Genomic DNA, 17,459 nt, shown 5'->3' with positions numbered 1-17,459 from the left:
ATTTATTTTGGTATTTTTCAACTACAATATGCTCTCTGTGAGTTTTCACTAGGCCTTAATTTTTATAACGCCTATAGATCTATTTAGAACAGTTGAGAAGGGGAAATAAAAGTGAAAACCAAACTCAGATTACCCATTCTGGCCTCATGTAAACACAGTCTTCGTGTGGGAAATGTGAAAAGTTCCTTTCCACAGCTAACCACCATTTTAGACATTTCCTTATCTCCCTTTCTCCATCCCTGCCTACCTGTGTCCCTCCCTCCCTCTTTGCCTTCCTTTCATTTCTTAGTAGAAACATTTAGCTGGTGATGGTCTTCATTACTCATGCTACAAATGTGTTCAATGCTGAAATAATAGTCTCAGTAAGCTAAAAAATAAGAATGTTGCCTGTGTTGGACCGTAGAGGAGATGGGTCCTAAGCCACCTAAAAGATGTAAGTTGTGGATGGATTGTATTTTATATTCCCTCATTGCACACTTCCACCCTAATTTAGTGCCTCACATACGGAAGGTACTTAATTTTATTTTTTTCTTTGATCAGGGTCTCCTTACATTAGAAGTAAAAACTGATCCTATTTTCTTCTACTTTTAGTTTGTTTAATAATGACAGTTATTTCCTTTTCCCAGAGGGGGACCCAAGATGCTTTATATAGCATTACTGTACAATATCTTAAATATGCTCAATTCCAGGGTTAAAGTATTAGAATTTATCCTTTGTTGCATGGAAGTTATTTTTCTTAATAATTGAATATATTGGTTAATTCATTTACTGCCTACAGATTTATTGAGAACTAAATATTTTCCATACTCTGTGCTAGGTTCTGAAGATACAAGTTGATGTCATTCCTGTCCTCAGGAACTAACAATTGGGTTGATGAGAAGAGGACACAAATAACCATGGTCTGGTGGAACAAGGGCTATAATATAGATATGTACAACGTGCTGTGGCAAACAGAGGTTAATTTCATTAATGGAGACAGAGTGGGCTGTAGAGGGAGATGGTAACAATTGAGCTGGTCTTAAAAATTGATCAGAGTTTATCAGTTAAAGAAGTAAGAGTGTATGCTGAGGGCGTGGTGGAGTGGTATCCATTCCAAGCTACTGGAAGAGCAGAGCTAAGGCATGGAGGCATGTGATTTGTTTGGCATGTATATCATGTGTTCCAGTGTGGCTGGAGCATAACTTGCATTGAGTCAACTTAAAGTATATAATACTAGAAAGATAGAACCTTGAATGCCAATTAACGAATTTACGCTTTATTTTGTAGGCAAAGATGGGCCACCAAAGTGTCTTTTTAAAAGTTTTTTTTTTAAGATTTTTATTTATTTGACAGAGAGTGAGAGAGCATGAGCTGGGGGAGAGGCAGATGGAGAGGGAGAGGCAGAGTCCCCGCTGAGCAGGAAGCTGGGCGTGGGGCTTGTGATCTGAGCCAAAGGCAGACACTTAACGGACTGAGCCACCCAGGTCCCCCATTAAAGTGTTCTAAGCTGGATTTTGACGTGATCTGGTTTCCATTTTGTGGAGAGAATTTTGGTAGCAGTACTGAGGGTGAATTAAAGGGAGAGGATATAGGATGTGAAGGAACCAGTTAGGACTTTACTACAGTTATCCAGGTGTGAGAGATGAGTGCCTGAATTAGGACAGGGCAGTGTAAAGGGAAAGGAAGAAATATTTTGTAGGTATGATAGAATTTAGTAACCAGTTATATATGGGACATAAGGAGCAGCAGAGAAGAATGGCTGCAAGTCTTCAGCTACCACCTAGGGGAATACCAGAGGGGGGGGCAGATTTGACTGAGAAAAGTGATGTGGGATGTATCTGTTATGAGATTACTGCAGAACACTAGGCATTCAGAACTACGAAACTGTAGTTCAAGAGAGAATTCAGAGCCAGAGACATAGATTTGAGCATCATCAGTATATATGGGAAAGTTAAAACCGTGATCTGTGAAATTGCTCAGTGTGAGCATGTAGAATGAAAACACGGAAGAGGACATAACTCAGTGAAGACAGATTTTAAGAAGCTGGTAGAGAAAGGGAAGCAAAGGGACCAAGTAATTGGGATAGAGATGTAGTAGACTAGAGGAAAACTAGCCAATGGTGCTTGCTGAGGAGCTCAAAGACAAAAAAGAGAACAGAAGGGACCAGAAGAGAGTGATTAAAAAACAGGGAAAGGCTGAGAGAGAAATTGAGAGATGGAGAGAGATTGAGAAAGTAATTGCTTGTTGGAGAGAGAACAAGAGAATGAGCGAGAGAGAGAAAGATTGGAAAAGAGTGAGTGAGATAAAGACAGATACTTACAGAAAGAGTTAGAGATCAATTTTGAGAGGGAAAGTAATAGAGCAGAATTTCAGAAGAGGCAATACAAAGGAGATGGAGGTTAAAAGCACAAATGAGAGAAGATTATTAGAAAATTAAGAGGACATTTCTTCCTTTGGTGCAGATGAGAAAGGAGTAAGAATAGATGAAAATGCATTTGGAAGGAATAGGTAAGGCAAGTTGAGAGTTCAGACCCTGATGACTTTTAACTTCTCTAAGAATAAGAGAAAATGCCCTCCATGACCAAGAGAGTGAGTTGGCCTGAGTGGAGTAGGGCTGAGTAAAAGCATCAGTGCTAGATTTTTAAGGACCAACTGCTGTAAAAACCAACCACCAACCAACCAAACAAAAACCTTCACAGATCTGCAAGTGGAGCCAATCAGCAAGAAGATGGAGGTTTTCTCTTGCTCTCTGTTGCCTGTGAGCAGGAAGGGAGAAAAAAAAGAATGAGGGCTGGATGCAGGGCTGTGAATCAGCACTTCAGATGTGGTAGCAGGTGGGGCATAGGAGATCTGCAATCACTGATGAGGGTCAGGGAGGCACATGAGGGTAGTCAGGAAGAGGCTGATGGACTGGGAACTTGGACACAATGTGATTGGAGGTTTCACTGAGGTTAAAGAACAGATTTAGTGGGAGTGAAAAAGTATATTTCAAGTCTAATTATAAGGTTAGAGTCTTGCAGATTTAAATAGAGAGTCTATTCTGGCTCTACTAATTTTTATAACTAAAAGTAACGTTGAGTAAAACATGAAAAGAATGTTTAAACTCCCATGAAGCATGTGCCTGTGATTAGAGTTGTGAAAGCTTATAGGAGTAAGATCAGAAAAACCGAAGCTGGAAATGAAATGCCCTGTGTGTGTGTGTGTGTGTGTGTATGTGTGTGTGTGTGTGTATGAACTAAGGCATGAGGATGCATGACTTGTCTGACACGTGTGCTGGAGCATAAGTTGCATTGGGACAAATTAAAGTGTATAATGCTTGAAAGATAGATATACACACATTTATATGCATTGTTATGTATATTGATATTCTATATACTATGTATTTTATACATGTACATATATTTTTCTTTCATCCTGTTTGCACAAGAAAAGCTGAAAAAATTTGATGAATTTCTGTTTGAGCAAAAAGGGAAGGATTGCACCTGAGAGAAATTAATGGAAATCATTAGGGGCTATCAGATTCTTGGTAGGTGGGCTTAGAATTCAAAGTGACTTTAGTATATTGAAGAAATGATTAGAAATCAGCCACATTCAGTGAGGACATGTTATGGAGTAACATGGGAGGCAAAAAAAAAAAAAAAAGAAAGAAAGAAAGAAAAACAAAAAAAAGGAGAAAACGTGGATTAGGCTTTCTAATCATAAACCCTTTAACTTTCTTGTATGCCTCACTAAAATGTGTTGCATTAACTTAAAAGATGAGTAAGTTCCCTGTGAATAGGAAAAAAACTGCCAATTAATTCTACTCCTCACTCTGTGTCCTAATTCTATCTCTCTCTACCAAAATTCTCTCCACAAAATGGGAATCGATCATGCCAGAATCCTGCTTAAAACACTTTAAATGGCTCTTTGCCTATAAAATAAAGTCTGAAATCCCCTGCCCAGTTGGTCCCTACTTATGGTTGGTTCTACATCAGAGATATCTTCTTGATTTGATCTTTATACCTCTGTGTTGACATACTGACCTTGTGTTTGCACAAAATTCACACAGATTGCCTAGTAAATTTTGCTGATCATTCATGCCAATTAAAAGGTAACACACTGGGTGTAAAAGTTCTTTCTGAAAAGGGACAATGCTCTAGTTAGTTCTGCTATCATGATGTCCTCAATACAATGTTTTCTATGATTAAGAAAGTTAGGAAGCAACTTGAAAGATTTAACTTGGTCCTGTGCCAGTGAACCCAAGCTGGATCAAACCAAACCTGAGTTCTCAGCTCCAAGAGGGCATTTGTTCTAACTGTTTTCTGCTTGATTTCCCTCAGTTGAAGTGAAATGGATGAAGAATTTTGTCTTTTTTGCATTCAAACATAAAAAGTCATTGGGTGTTAGTTGAAAATTTATGAAGTGACAGTCTTGTTAATAAAGATAAACGAGATGGCTTGTTTTATTAATATTAATGTTCCACATAATGTAGCTTTGCTAAATAAATATAGGGTTATAGTTTGCAAAATTTGCAAACTAAGAATCTATAGCGATTGTAGAGCTTAAGACCAAATTGTAATTTTCAGGTGCATTTCAGTTGTTGGTAAATTTTAAAAAATTGGAGAGTCACTTGGATTTGTTTGACATATTTGGGAGGCAACCTGGTTATAACCTTAATGATTTACAGTATTTGCAGTGATGTCTCAATCATCATATAACAATGAGGACTAATGCAAAGCGTAAAGTGACCTGGTAATTGAGAAGCAGAATCCTCCATGGTCTAATACGAGTTGATCCCATCACCATGAACTCCATAGGGGGCCACATGGTCTGGCTGCAGTGAAATGCTTGTAGTCTCAAAGAAGCAATCAGGCCCACTTTTCCTATGGGAGATGGGGGTTAAATTAATAGTTGGGGGGAGGGATGGAAAATGGGAAAAGAGAAGGCCTTAGACATGTCTTCATTTCATTCATTCATTAAGTATTTATGAGTACCTATTATGTGCCAGGTCCTATGCTGGGTACTGTGAATAAGGCAAATAAAGCCCTTGGTCCTATGGATATTTATCACTTAACTTCTCAGATGTGGTACTCGCATGCTTCTGGGGTGTTGTAAGTTGTTTGGAGAATTTGGCTGAGTCTTTTGGGTCCAAATCCTAACTTAGTAAAAATGATTAACAATGTTGAGGTAGAGAGAAGGGAGGGGAACTGTAGCTGAACAGAACTGATGTGGAGAGTTTAGTTCTCTCATCTCTTTCCCTCTTGACTGCCTGTCTCACTTTCACAAAGGATTAGCAAATGGGATGTGTTCTAGGCAGTACATGACTCCATTTTGAGTTTTTCATGATCATTTTGGAAAGTGACAGGAATTAGAAGGCCACCACTGGCAGCACAGGAGATAGGGGTGACATTTCCTCTGGACCATTTTTTTCCCTTTAGTTTTATGCTGTAACTGTATCATTACAAGTGTAACTGTATTACTCAGTGTTTAAATTTCATAATATCAGAATAAGCCTTAAAGTATAAGAGGAACACAGTGTAAAAATTGAGTTACATTAGATTTACTGGAAGGTTAGTTTTCCTAATGTATACTTACAAATGACTTAGGATCGCTGACATTGCTAATGAATTGGACCAAAAGTTATCATCAGAATGATCCTCACACCTTGTGTACATTTGGATTTAGTGATATACCATTCTGTGTTCATAGGGAACAAAACCATTTCACAACCAATCTGTTTTGAGGAATTTAGTTACTGCTTGCTTTCTTAAATAAAATGATTTGCATTATGACTCAAAATTACTCTGTGTCAGACATTAGAACTATCTATGAAAAATAAAAATCTAGAAATTATCCAAATGTTTTTAAAATATCCAGCTGTTTAATTTTATGGTCTAGGAAAATTAACGTCTAGATTGACTATTTCTCCCGATATCCAGAAGTAATATTTTAGATAATGTAAACGGGGAAGAAGTAAATGCTATGTTAGTCTCTTTCCCAAGAAGAACTGTGGCTTTTTTTCTAATTTTTTTCTTCATGGGATCATCACGGTATTGGAAAAATTCTTGTTTCACAATCTAAACTTATGTGCCTATGTTTTGTGTAGGGAATAGTTAATTTCTCTTTGACAGAATTTCTAATTTTTTAGTACCCCAATGTTAGTATGTAGGTCTTTTGGTGATAGGTACTTTAAAGGAAAGTTACAAAGGGTTGTACCACTTTTACCTAGCAGCTAACATTAGTTTCCATGGCTGAAGACATGTAAGCTATTGTCAGTCTTGACGGTATAGAAATAAGATCAGCTTTGCTCAAGAAAGTTTTCATTTGGGTTAATAATATTAGAGTAAAATCCCAGCTGAGTCTACATCAGGAAAGCTTTTATGCTCTAATATTATTACACATTCAAGAATAACAACCATTCCCTTAAATAAAATTAAAGGGATTCAGTTTGAGACTGAATAAAAAAATATATTGGAAAACTGTGTATAGTGGAGATATATACTCTTGCTCTGTTGGGAACCCATTTATCTCTGACTCTGAGACTAATCATATTATTAATAGTCATACACACTCTGGGCAACTTGAAAAACAATCAGTTTCTTCAGTTCCAGAAGGACTCTCTGAGATATCTTCTCTTGCCTGAAAAACCCTCAGTTTGACTCCATCTCTTTATGAGATTATTAAGTATTTCTCTACATTTTTTGCTTTTGCATGTGTATCTACCCCATGATGATGCTTCATACTTGAATTGCCTTTATTATTCATATTCTTTTATCTCATTTTTCTCCTTGGTGGAACCCATCAATTATTATTGATCAACATATATTCCCTTGGTGAGCCAGTTCGAGGCCCTACATCTTATTTCCAAAGAATCTTGCATACCGCTGATCTGGTGAATCCAACCCCCCCCCATTGCTGTTTCCTTTGGACAAGTTTGTTCATGACTATATAAGCAGCATACAACTATACCAATATACTTAAGATCAGTTGTATTTTCAGGTGGCATTCAGATCCATGTTGGAAAGATCTGAAGCTGTATGGTTATAGCCATACTAGAATGAGGTGTCTAATAATGTGGACGTCAGACTCTGGAATTGCAGTCCAGATTTGACATCCATGCCAAGGGAAAGAGGCTATATTTTACAGCGGTGGGGTTTTACAGCTTTTTTTCTTAAGGAAGTACACGCATCTTTTTAAGTAAAATCCTATGTAGAACCCCAATATCTATAATTAAGAAAAATGGAGCTGCCCAGATTGGAGAGAGGGCTGAGGCCCAGTCTCTCATTCTTCTCTGCTTTCTTCTTGGCCTCCTGGTCATCCTATACCATGACCCTTAAGGAATCTCTTTGGAGACCTAAGGCTCAGAGGAATGAGATTGAAAATGCTAGGGTAATAATAAAGTGTTTTTCTTAAATCATTGACCATTGACTTTGGAATGTTCTTTTTAAAATTTTTTACATTCTGAAATTGGAGCATCTGCTATTTCGTAAAGTCATATTAGTTCACATAAAAATAATTAGTCCTACCATCCACCTAGAATCAGGAAGAATTAAAAACCTGCCCATCTTTACCTACTTATCAAAAGATTAAGTTAACATAAAAATTAGTGAAGTTTCAAGTAATTTGAAAGCTATTTGCCTCACCCAGCCCCCCATATCCACTGCATTGACAGGAGGGGAACTAATATTTGTTGTGCATTTACTACCTGCCAAGTGCCCTGTCGTGTGCGTTATATTCTCTAATTCCCACAACAACCCTGGAAGATAGAAATTATTCCTATTTTATAACTAATGAAAATTTGGCTTGTAGAGATTTAAAAAAACCAAGGTCACACAGCTAGAAAGTGGAGAACCTGGATTCTGAAGCGTGATCTGACTGGCTTAAATGCTCATACCTTTCCCCCAATATTAGGCTACTTTCCCAATAATACAATGAGGTGAAGCAGGAATATCATGAAAAGTAAATGCAAGAGAGTTCTGAAAATCTCTGTAGAGGTGCCTTTGACCACAAATGCAGTCTTTTTCATTTACTACCTGTGTACTACTGTGTGCCTCTTTGTTTTTTTTTTTTTTTTTGGTAATTTAAATACTGTATTGATTTTTATTTTTTTATAGTTATTTTTATTGTGTTCTCCTTTTGTTTGTGATGTATTTAGTATATTCTAACTTCTAAACCCATCTTCTCCCATGCCTCTCTCCTCCTTTCCCTTCTCTCTTTACTGCCACCTTTACAGTTGCACAGTCTTTTTTTTTAACTAAGAGGTTTTTTAATTTATTTTTTTATTTTTTAAACATTTATTTATTTATTAGAGAGGCTGGGGGACATGGGCACAGGGAGATGGAGAGGCGGAGAAGCAGACTCCCCGCTGAGCATGGAGCCTGATGGGGCCTCAGTGCAGGGTACAGCCTGGGGCTCGAGATCATGACCTGATCTGAAACCGAAAGTTGGCCACTTAACCAACTGAGCCACCCAGGTGCCCCTACAGTTGCACAGTCTTAAGGGGGCTGGATCCTCCTCTTTTCTAGTCAAGGTTCTTTTGGTTGCAAAAAATGGAAACTCACTTGAGAGAAAGTGGGAAGGTTATCAAAAGAATATAGAGATCTCACAGAATGCAATGGCAAGGTATGCCTACTATATTAAAATTTAAGTGGCTCTTTCCACCTCTCTGTGAGTGCAAACTTCTTCTTACATCTGCTTCTTTCTCACGGATTCTCTCTGAACATCTGCTTTCTAGCCACACACCTCTGTGTCCCTTAATTGACTTCCTCTCTTCAGTCGTCTTGAGCATTGCTCACTGTGGATGTTCAGGCCCTAACTCAGCGTGAGCTTTCAGACGTAGTACATCTCTAGGCCTAAGTTTCTGATGGCATATGATTGGCTTGGCCCAGCTCAAGATAGAAACCTTCTTGTATTAGGTGTTCTACTCTGGTCCCATTGGCTGTGTTGGTATGGCAGGTCATACGTTCAAATATGGTTCCTTCAGTAGAGTCTATAGGTAGGGTCTGAACCCCAAGACATGTCAAGTATCCTTTCCTTTACACTGGATTTTGCTTCCAAGTGTACTCTCCTCCCTGTAACCTCATTACTCTAGACTAGGAGAGTAGGGACCCCTGTGACTAGCAGGATGTTCTCCTACAAAGGAGGTTGGATTGTTCAATTTAGGACTTACAGTGGGAAATAGGTTCAGCTCAATAAGGCCCGGGCATCCCATAGTATAGCAGAAGGCTTAGAAACCTTTGTAGGAAAATAAATGGAAAAAAAAATTTTCTTGGGTGTTTGTTTTTGCATGGAGTCAGTCCTTACAAAACTGCTTTTCAAATAAGAATGAACAACATGAGAAGCCTTTACCGTTGGACACAGTTGCTTTAGACATGGGTGAAAGAGATGAGTATAATCCACTTTGCCTAAAGTTTTCTTACCTGGGTAAATAGTAGGCAACACGTTTCTGTGAATAACATGTACTGGATGCTGTTTGTGATGGGTTTGTCCATACTTGAAAGAGAAGTACCTGTGATGCTGCTGCCATTTAATTCCTGATAATATATTACAAAGTCATTCAAAGAACATTCTCAAATTACAGGGCAGTCCTTTTATACTGTGTGTGTGTGTGTGTGTGTGTGTGTGTGTGTGTGTGTGTGTATGTGTATGTGTGTGTATGTATGTTGAAGATGGAGAATTTCAGTGTGAGGTGGGAGTAATGCTTGTGTTATAGGCTAATGAGGTTATATCAAACTTTGGCTCTGGAAGTTAGGATTTGAGTAGATGATAAGAGTCCTGATATATAAAGACTTGGTTAAGATAATTCTAGGGTGTGTGAATCTAGTCTTGATGTATCATGTTGTGAGGTTACAACTCTTTAGTTTTCCAAAAAGCCTGAAAAGGGTTTTTTTGATGCTCTTAGACATCTTTCATTATGAATATTTAACCATGGATGTGTTAAAATGCAAAGTTCAACTGAGTCAATTTTAAAGATCTTATTGGCTTTTTTAAATGATTCATGGATTGGGCAGCATCCCATCTAGCAGACAGAAGGAGCTCCAAGGAACTGTACAAAATGCCTATATAAAATAGGCAGAAGGGAGCAGGACAAGGAAGTTATACCAGCAGAAAGTGGATTGGTTGTGGCAGGGGTCTGTCAGGCCGATTACCTGACTAGTGCTGACCAGGTAATTCCAGATTGACTGGTTTAAGATTCCGTTCCTGAGAGAGGCTGAAGCTGTACTTAGGTATTAAGTCTCTGCTTGGTGCTGTGGGGCTTAGCATGAGTGACTCCACTTCGAGCCTCTTGTCTCTCTTTCAACAGATGTGAAGAAGATGGTTATAATCAGTAAGTTCTCAAACCTGGAAGCATATCCACTTTCAGATTTGAGGGTTTTTCCTGAAAATGCTTTGCTTCTAGATACCCCCTCTTGCCATCCACATAGTGTCAGCAGGTTTAGTGGTGCCTGTGGAGGGCTAGCCACTCTGTGGTTGTTCAGGCTTTTCTACCTCAGGACCTTCATATATGCTGATTCCCCTAAACTTTATGGGTGAGGACTTCCTACTTCAGGGAGGCCCTCCCCGACCATCCTATCTAAAACAGACCTCCTCATCCCCCTTCTTTTTTTTTTTTTTTAAAGATTTTATTTATTTATTTATTTGACAGAGATAGAGACAGCCAGTGAGAGAGGGAACACAAGCAGGGGGAGTGGGAGAGGAAGAAGCAGGCTCATAGCGGAGGAGCCTGACGGGGCTCGATCCCATAACGCTGGGATCACGCCCTGAGCCGAAGACAGACGCTTAACCGCTGTGCCACCCAGGCGCCCCCTCATCCCCCTTCTTCTCTCACTTTATACTCTGTTTTATTTTTTTACATTTTACTTATCACAATCTGCAGTTGTTTTATTTAATCATTTTATGCTTTATCGAATTTCTTTCCCACCAGACCGTAAGCTCTGAGAGGGTGAGAACCATATCTGTTGTCAGTCACTGTTGGTATCCCCAGTGCTTTCTACAGTGCCTAGCACATAAAAGGTGCTCAATAAGTATTTGACAGATAGATGAATGAAGAAAGCATTAGAACACTATCATCCATGATTACAAATGATTCACCTAAGCCACTGTTTCACTTTAGAAAACATTCAGGAAACCTATTGTCGCAGTGGGTGTGTCTCTTACGTTCACTTGGTTAGTGATAGTGTTATCCGTGGAGAACGGGATGAGGGATTTGAGCAAATCATACTACATGGAAAGTCCCCATACATACCTTTCAAAAACAATATTTACCGAAGTTTAATATACATATAGAAAAGCACCCTTCTATGAGTGTGCAGGCTGGTGAGTTTTGCATACACAGAACATACCCATGTAGCCAACATGCAGATCAACAAAATATCCTTGATACCCTGGAAGCTCCCATCATGTCTGCTTCCAGTCATTATTCCTTCAGAGTTAACTACCATCTTGCCTTCTACCAGTATACATTAGTTTTGCCCATTGTTACTTTATATAAATGGAATCATAGTTGGGACTCTTCAATATTATGTTTGTGAGGTTCGTCCGTCAGCCATACTGTTGCATGTCCACACTTAATGTTTTTGAACAAGTGGAAATGAATCCCAAGACACCATGAGAGGCCAAGGTAAAGGGAGAAGGAAGTTAGTCATATAGAATGAAGATTGGAGATTTATGTACTGAAGCAAGCCATGTTCTATTAAATTCATTTTGCCACCTTTGCTTCCTCTAGCCTTGCTTCCCAAATCTTAAACATGTAGCTTACAAATATCTGCCCTTGGGAAAAATACTTACTGACCCACTGAAAATCCATCTCTGCTACTGTAAAAATAAATAAATAAATAATCTTTTGAGCTCATGCTCTCTCTCCGAGGTGTGTCAGTAGTATCATTTCTTTACATGAGGGGCAGCATTTAATTATTGATTCTTAATGCAAACGTCCTGAAAGGTGTTTATTCAACTGAGTTTAGGGACATTGTTCTCTGCATCTCAGTGCAGGAGGTTATGAGAAGACCTACAGAGGGAGGGGCGATGGAAAACCTGATTAAGTTTCTGGACTTTACACAGAGACAGATAAAAATAGGATACTATGTGTGATTTAAAATTGGCAAGGACAAGCCTTCAGTATGAGGGAATTTCTTCAAGTTATTAATCGTGAGTTATATGTTTTTGTGACAGTGAAATGTAGAAGCTTTAATTAAACACACCTAAATAACCTTCCCTTAGAAAATCTCTTTTTAAAAATAAATGTGGCATCAGAGATAATCTATGGAAGATGTGGAGTAACTCTTCTAGAGTCCTATATAATGAGGAAGCACTCCCTGACAGAGAAGGTTGCCAAGCACTTGCAGAAATTACTAGGGAAGGCTGGGGAATCGATGGCCATCTGTTCAGCATGGTTCTCATGCAAGTGCTCCTGGAGCCAGGGGGCTGGCTGACATGATCTTAGAAGGAAAAGACCTTTCGTTTTTCATTTGATAATTATCAGGGTTCTTCAAGCCTAAAAAATCCCTTAAAACTTAAGGGATGAAATAAGTGTTCCTTTGGTTCATACAGCGTGTCTGTCTCTCTCTCAAGCATTTTCAGACTTAATGCCAGAGACTACTTGGAGGTGAAAGACACCATTTATTTTACTCCTTCCACTCTTACTACCGCACATTAAAAAAAAGAAAAAAAAAAGTATTGTGCTGTTGCTTGGGTAAAGAGCTATTATTTACTGTTCCTCATTTTAAAAATGTAATTATTGCTTTTTAAAGTGGTCAAAATGACACTTTTAAAACCCACAGTTTTGTGACCTGCATATTGAACCAGCCCAGACACCTCTTGAAAGGTCTTTGCAGGACTCTATGGCTCCATACACAATAATAATCAATACTACTTAGACTACTTTTTGGGTGCATACAAGGTGCCAGGAACTGGTTGGCACTTTACATATATTATCTCATTTAATTTCTCAATGATCCAGCAAGGTAGGTATCATTATCACTCCACCTATAAACGAGGGAAGTATTGTTTGGCCAAGTCAGAGAACTAGCCCTCGGTCACATAGCTAGTTTTTTTAAGCACTGAGTTATGTGCTCCCATCTGTCTGACTGCAAGGCCCACATTTCTTTTCCATGTTATGCTTTCTTTATACTTTGAGAACCCTGACCTATTTAAAATAAGACTGAAACAAACACAACTCCTGATTTGGATATATTTTCAAGTTCAACTGATTTGTTTCCTAGTCATTTTTGATATATTGGGTTTTAGAATCAGATAGTCCTACGTTTAACCCTGCCTTTTCCACATGTCACTTATGTGACCCATAGCATAATGACCCTTCAGGTTCCTCTTCTGTGAAGTAGATCAAATAATAGAATCAACTTCATAAAACTGTTCTAAGTATAAAAAGATATGATGCAAGTGAAACTATATATCAAAATAATAAAGAGCACATAGTAAATGTTCAAGAAATATTAATAACAAAGATGTTAGGAATGGTTTTTGAACTCATAGGACCTTGACAGTCTCTCTTGTCCTGTTCAATATTTAACTTGGTTGCCTCCTTTCAGAAGCCCTTCCTATTCCATCAGGGCCAGAAAGTGTTTCCGACCATTCAGGGTTTAGGTTTACCAATTAAATGGAGGCTGTCAACAAAAGAATCTTGGTTTTCAGACTTAGAATTTTTGGCAGCCTGACTTCCCGTCCTTAAGGTCCAAAGAAAAACCTCAAGAATGTAAGCTAACTTCAATCAAATTGAATCATATGTGTCCTAAAATCTCAAATCTTTAAAGTATTGTAACAGCAGAATTCCTGCCTGTTTATCTAGCCCTGTGGCTGTCCTATATGCCAAACCAAAGATTAGGTCACATGGCCTTACAGAGAATTTTTTTCAGATTTATAATCTGATTTATAGGATAAGATCTATGGAGGCATTTACTTATACATTAAATTATATGCATCATACACAAAATTAAATGCATTTGCTTATACATTTTATGAGTCACTTTTATGGAGAAGAATTTAGGAATTCCAGAGTTGAACTCTCCAAAAGATCAGGGACATGTGCCACCACACATCCTTCTTTTGCGTAAAAGCCTATCAGCAATGTTTTTTAATATCCTTAAAAAGCAACAGATAGAAGGTAATTAACATCTATTACAATGTTAATAACTTCATTCCAGAATTTCCTTTGGTTTCTGTTGTATAGCTTCACTTGTAGAGCTCTTATTAATGCAATGATAAACTTACAGAAACACATGCTTTATCTAATTGTTGGTGTCAGTAAAAGTGACGCATATTCGGGGGGGGAGTTAATTAGCCCCAGGGTTTGATAGACATCATTTAGTAGTCGTCCAGTTAATCTAAAATCCTGCATATAACCAATTACTATTGTAATGAGAACTTTAATTTTTAAACTTCCTATCCAATTTCTTTCAACCATTGCTGCAAAACATTTGAAAGCCAACAATGCAGAAGTTGCTTCATAGGATTGTGTTAGAAATGGTCAGATCCCCGAGAGCTAAAATACAGTTCGCAGATGTAGAATGATCTTCTTTTCACTCTGAGCATTATATAGTTTAGACTTTGAAAAAAGTTGTACAAAGGAAGAAACCAAGCAACTTTTAGTGATAAAAACACTGTGCAGCCTTGTTTGTAGAATACCCACCCAAGGCCATTTTTTCTCCTGATCTTTCGAAAGAAACTTACTATTTGAACTGAATCTCAATAAAGCACGTTGAAGGCACTGGTTGTAAGATTTCTTGTTGGATTCTGCAGGTCTCTGTGGCTTTTGGTGTTCAGGGCCTTTTTTGCTGCTTTTCTCCTCTCCCCTTTCCTCTTCTACCTCTTATTAAAGAGATTGCCCTGTAAGCCCTGTAAGCTGAGGATGATTCATTTCTGCTAGTGGTGAAAGGCATTTTCATCCACTACTCTGAGGTAGTATTAATCTGCTAGGCCTTCATAAATTTCATTGTGAAGGGACTTAATTTGTTTCCATTATGAGAACTTTTGAGTACATTCAGTTATCATAATCAAAAAGCACTTAACTGCATGTGTGCTATGCCAAGAGAATTACAGTGACACATTTTCTGCCCTCTGAGTGTTCAAGTTTAAGAGTAAGTGCCAGGTTTTGTGGATCACTATGGAAAAGGACAAGATGATGCATGATCTTGGTGAGCAAACTTGGGCTCAGGTTGTCAGGCCACACCATAGGATCTGTGTCACAGCTGGGAATTTCAGGGGAACTGGGAAGTGACATGAGAAGTCCAGTCATGATAGGGACGTAGATAGAAGCCTGGTTACTTTGTAGATTGGAGAACTGCTTCCAGAAGAGCAAGTGCAGCAAGGGGGCGCAGGCGGAAGTGGAGTCCAAGCATACAAGCAAGGTGGTCAGGATTCATGTCAGGCAAGGAGAAACAGAGGATAGAGTTTTAGCCCGGATTCAAAACAGATAGGCATGTCCACTTAGTAACACAGCCATATGGGAATCTGTTTTCCTTCCCTTGCTCAGGTTTTAAACCTTTCTGATGTATCTGGTTTAGGAATACTGGTTTGGGCTGCTTCCTCAGGTGAGGCCAGCTGCTACAGGTGCTGGCTATTGCAGTACAGACTGAGGTCCTGGAGTGCGCTCTTGTAATTTTACCTTTGCGACTACATTAGGATGAATAAACATTCATTTGAAGCTCAAATGATACCTGGTGTCTCAGCGTTGCAGTGTAGCTGGACTTCTTAAGATTCTGTCTTTCTTGGCAGTGAAATACACAATATAGGCTCACTCCCATCAAAGCAGCTTTTAACATTTAGAACTGAGGAAACCAATTGGCATCTGAATAGAACTTTTTTTAATAATATTTTTTATTATATTTTGTTAGTCACCGTACAGTACATCCCTAGTTTTTGATTACTTGCGTATTACTTTTTCCCCCCTTCTCTCTCTTAGTCCCTAAGGGCAATAGACTTCCCAGGAGAGAGTAGATTGTGATAAATTCCAGGTGATCAGTCTGTTCAGTGACAAGTACCAAATCCCTGTTTTTTGTTAATTCAATTTTTATTTATTTTTAATGTTTCTTGAGGAAAAGTAGCCAACCCCTTTAGCTGTGGGCTTTTACCTTGCCCTCTAGTCATCATTTAGTTTGATGCGCATTGACCACTACACTGATTTCAGCTCGGACAATGATACTATTTTTGCATAGTGTCACTGTGATTTGATAAACAGATACTAGTGCCCTTTCTGGAATAAAGGCAAACATAAGCCCTTGGATGAGTGAGAGGGAAAAAGGCAAGGACTTTAAGGGATGCTTAACAAGCTGCTAATTACTCTTGATGGCATTATGCCACCGTGCATATATTAAGGACCATGTTGCTGTCTGGAGCAATGAGCCACAGAGTGTCACTTGGAACCCTGAGGGCAGGGGTGAGATGGTGGAGGAGACTGTTCTAAAGAACTCTGGGGCAATCAGTTCGAGAAAGTTAAAGCTCCACTTGAGTTTGACAATAAGTTCTCAGTGATACCTGGAGAATTAAACTGTTTCCTGGGTTCCTAAGAAAGAGAGAGGGAAAAATGGGAGAAAAATGCACCCACCATTTGTGCATTTGATCTTCATAATGACATTCTCAGTAGGGTATTTATTATCATCTTTGTTTTACAGTTGAATAACCTGAAGCTCAGAGAACTTAAGTAACTCGCTTAAGCGTCGTGGTTAAGAATTGGGGCTCTGGAGGCAGAGGAAGCTGAGTTTGAATTTTGGCTCCCCCTAATTTGTAGCAGTAAGAACTTGGGACAGAAAAACATTTTGTGCTTTGATTTCATCATCTATGAAAGAAAGATAATAATAGTACCTATAATCAAAGGAGTTTTGTGGGTATTTAATGGCAAAATGTGTATAAATCACTTAGCACTGTCCTATATTCCTAGTAAGTGCTCAAAAAGGATATCTGTTTATAGTCCTCCTCCTCCTCCTCATCATTACCACCACCACCACCACCTAAACTTGTCAGGCCCCAAAGCTCATGCTGTTTCTGGAACATTATAGTGCCTCCAGGTGCTAATAAGAGTGGTGGTAAGAAGGGCCACGGAAAGTTAATACGTACAAGTAGAAAATGAAAAGATAAGGCAGTGAGGGAAAAAAAGGAAGGGCAAAATTTAAAAAGGATGAAAGGAACTCTATAATAAGAGGTATGGCACTAGAAGGCCTCTGGCTAGCAATTGTCTCAGATGCCACACACAGTGTGGTCTACATCAGAACAGCTCTTCTTTTCTGAACCCCTAAGGTCACTAGATTGTAAAGGAAAAACCTCATGTGATCAGTCAATCAATGAGGTTGATCAACAGGCCTTCACTAGGCTCTGTTTTAAAATACGTCTAATAGATCTGGTCCTGACCCTAATTCAGAGGAGGTTAAAAACTAATTCTAAGGCCATGACATGCAATGAAAAATAACGGTCAACACAACACGTTTATCTGTCTTTAATGACTGAATTGAGGCAGTTCCATGACCTGTGGGATATAAGAAATGATTATTAAT

General features: G+C 38.7%; 1 protein-coding gene across 1 annotated transcript in view; it reads left to right on the top strand.

The window, feature by feature from the left end:
* The window catches only part of TENM1 (teneurin transmembrane protein 1), a 761,614-nt gene that overhangs the window by 48,920 nt on the left and 695,235 nt on the right, over window positions 1–17,459 (top strand). The window lies entirely within an intron of this gene.

The sequence above is a fragment of the Ailuropoda melanoleuca genome, chromosome X, assembly GCF_002007445.2.
Source record: "Ailuropoda melanoleuca isolate Jingjing chromosome X, ASM200744v2, whole genome shotgun sequence".
NCBI lineage: Eukaryota > Metazoa > Chordata > Mammalia > Carnivora > Ursidae > Ailuropoda > Ailuropoda melanoleuca.
This window is presented reverse-complemented; position numbering and strand designations above follow the sequence as displayed.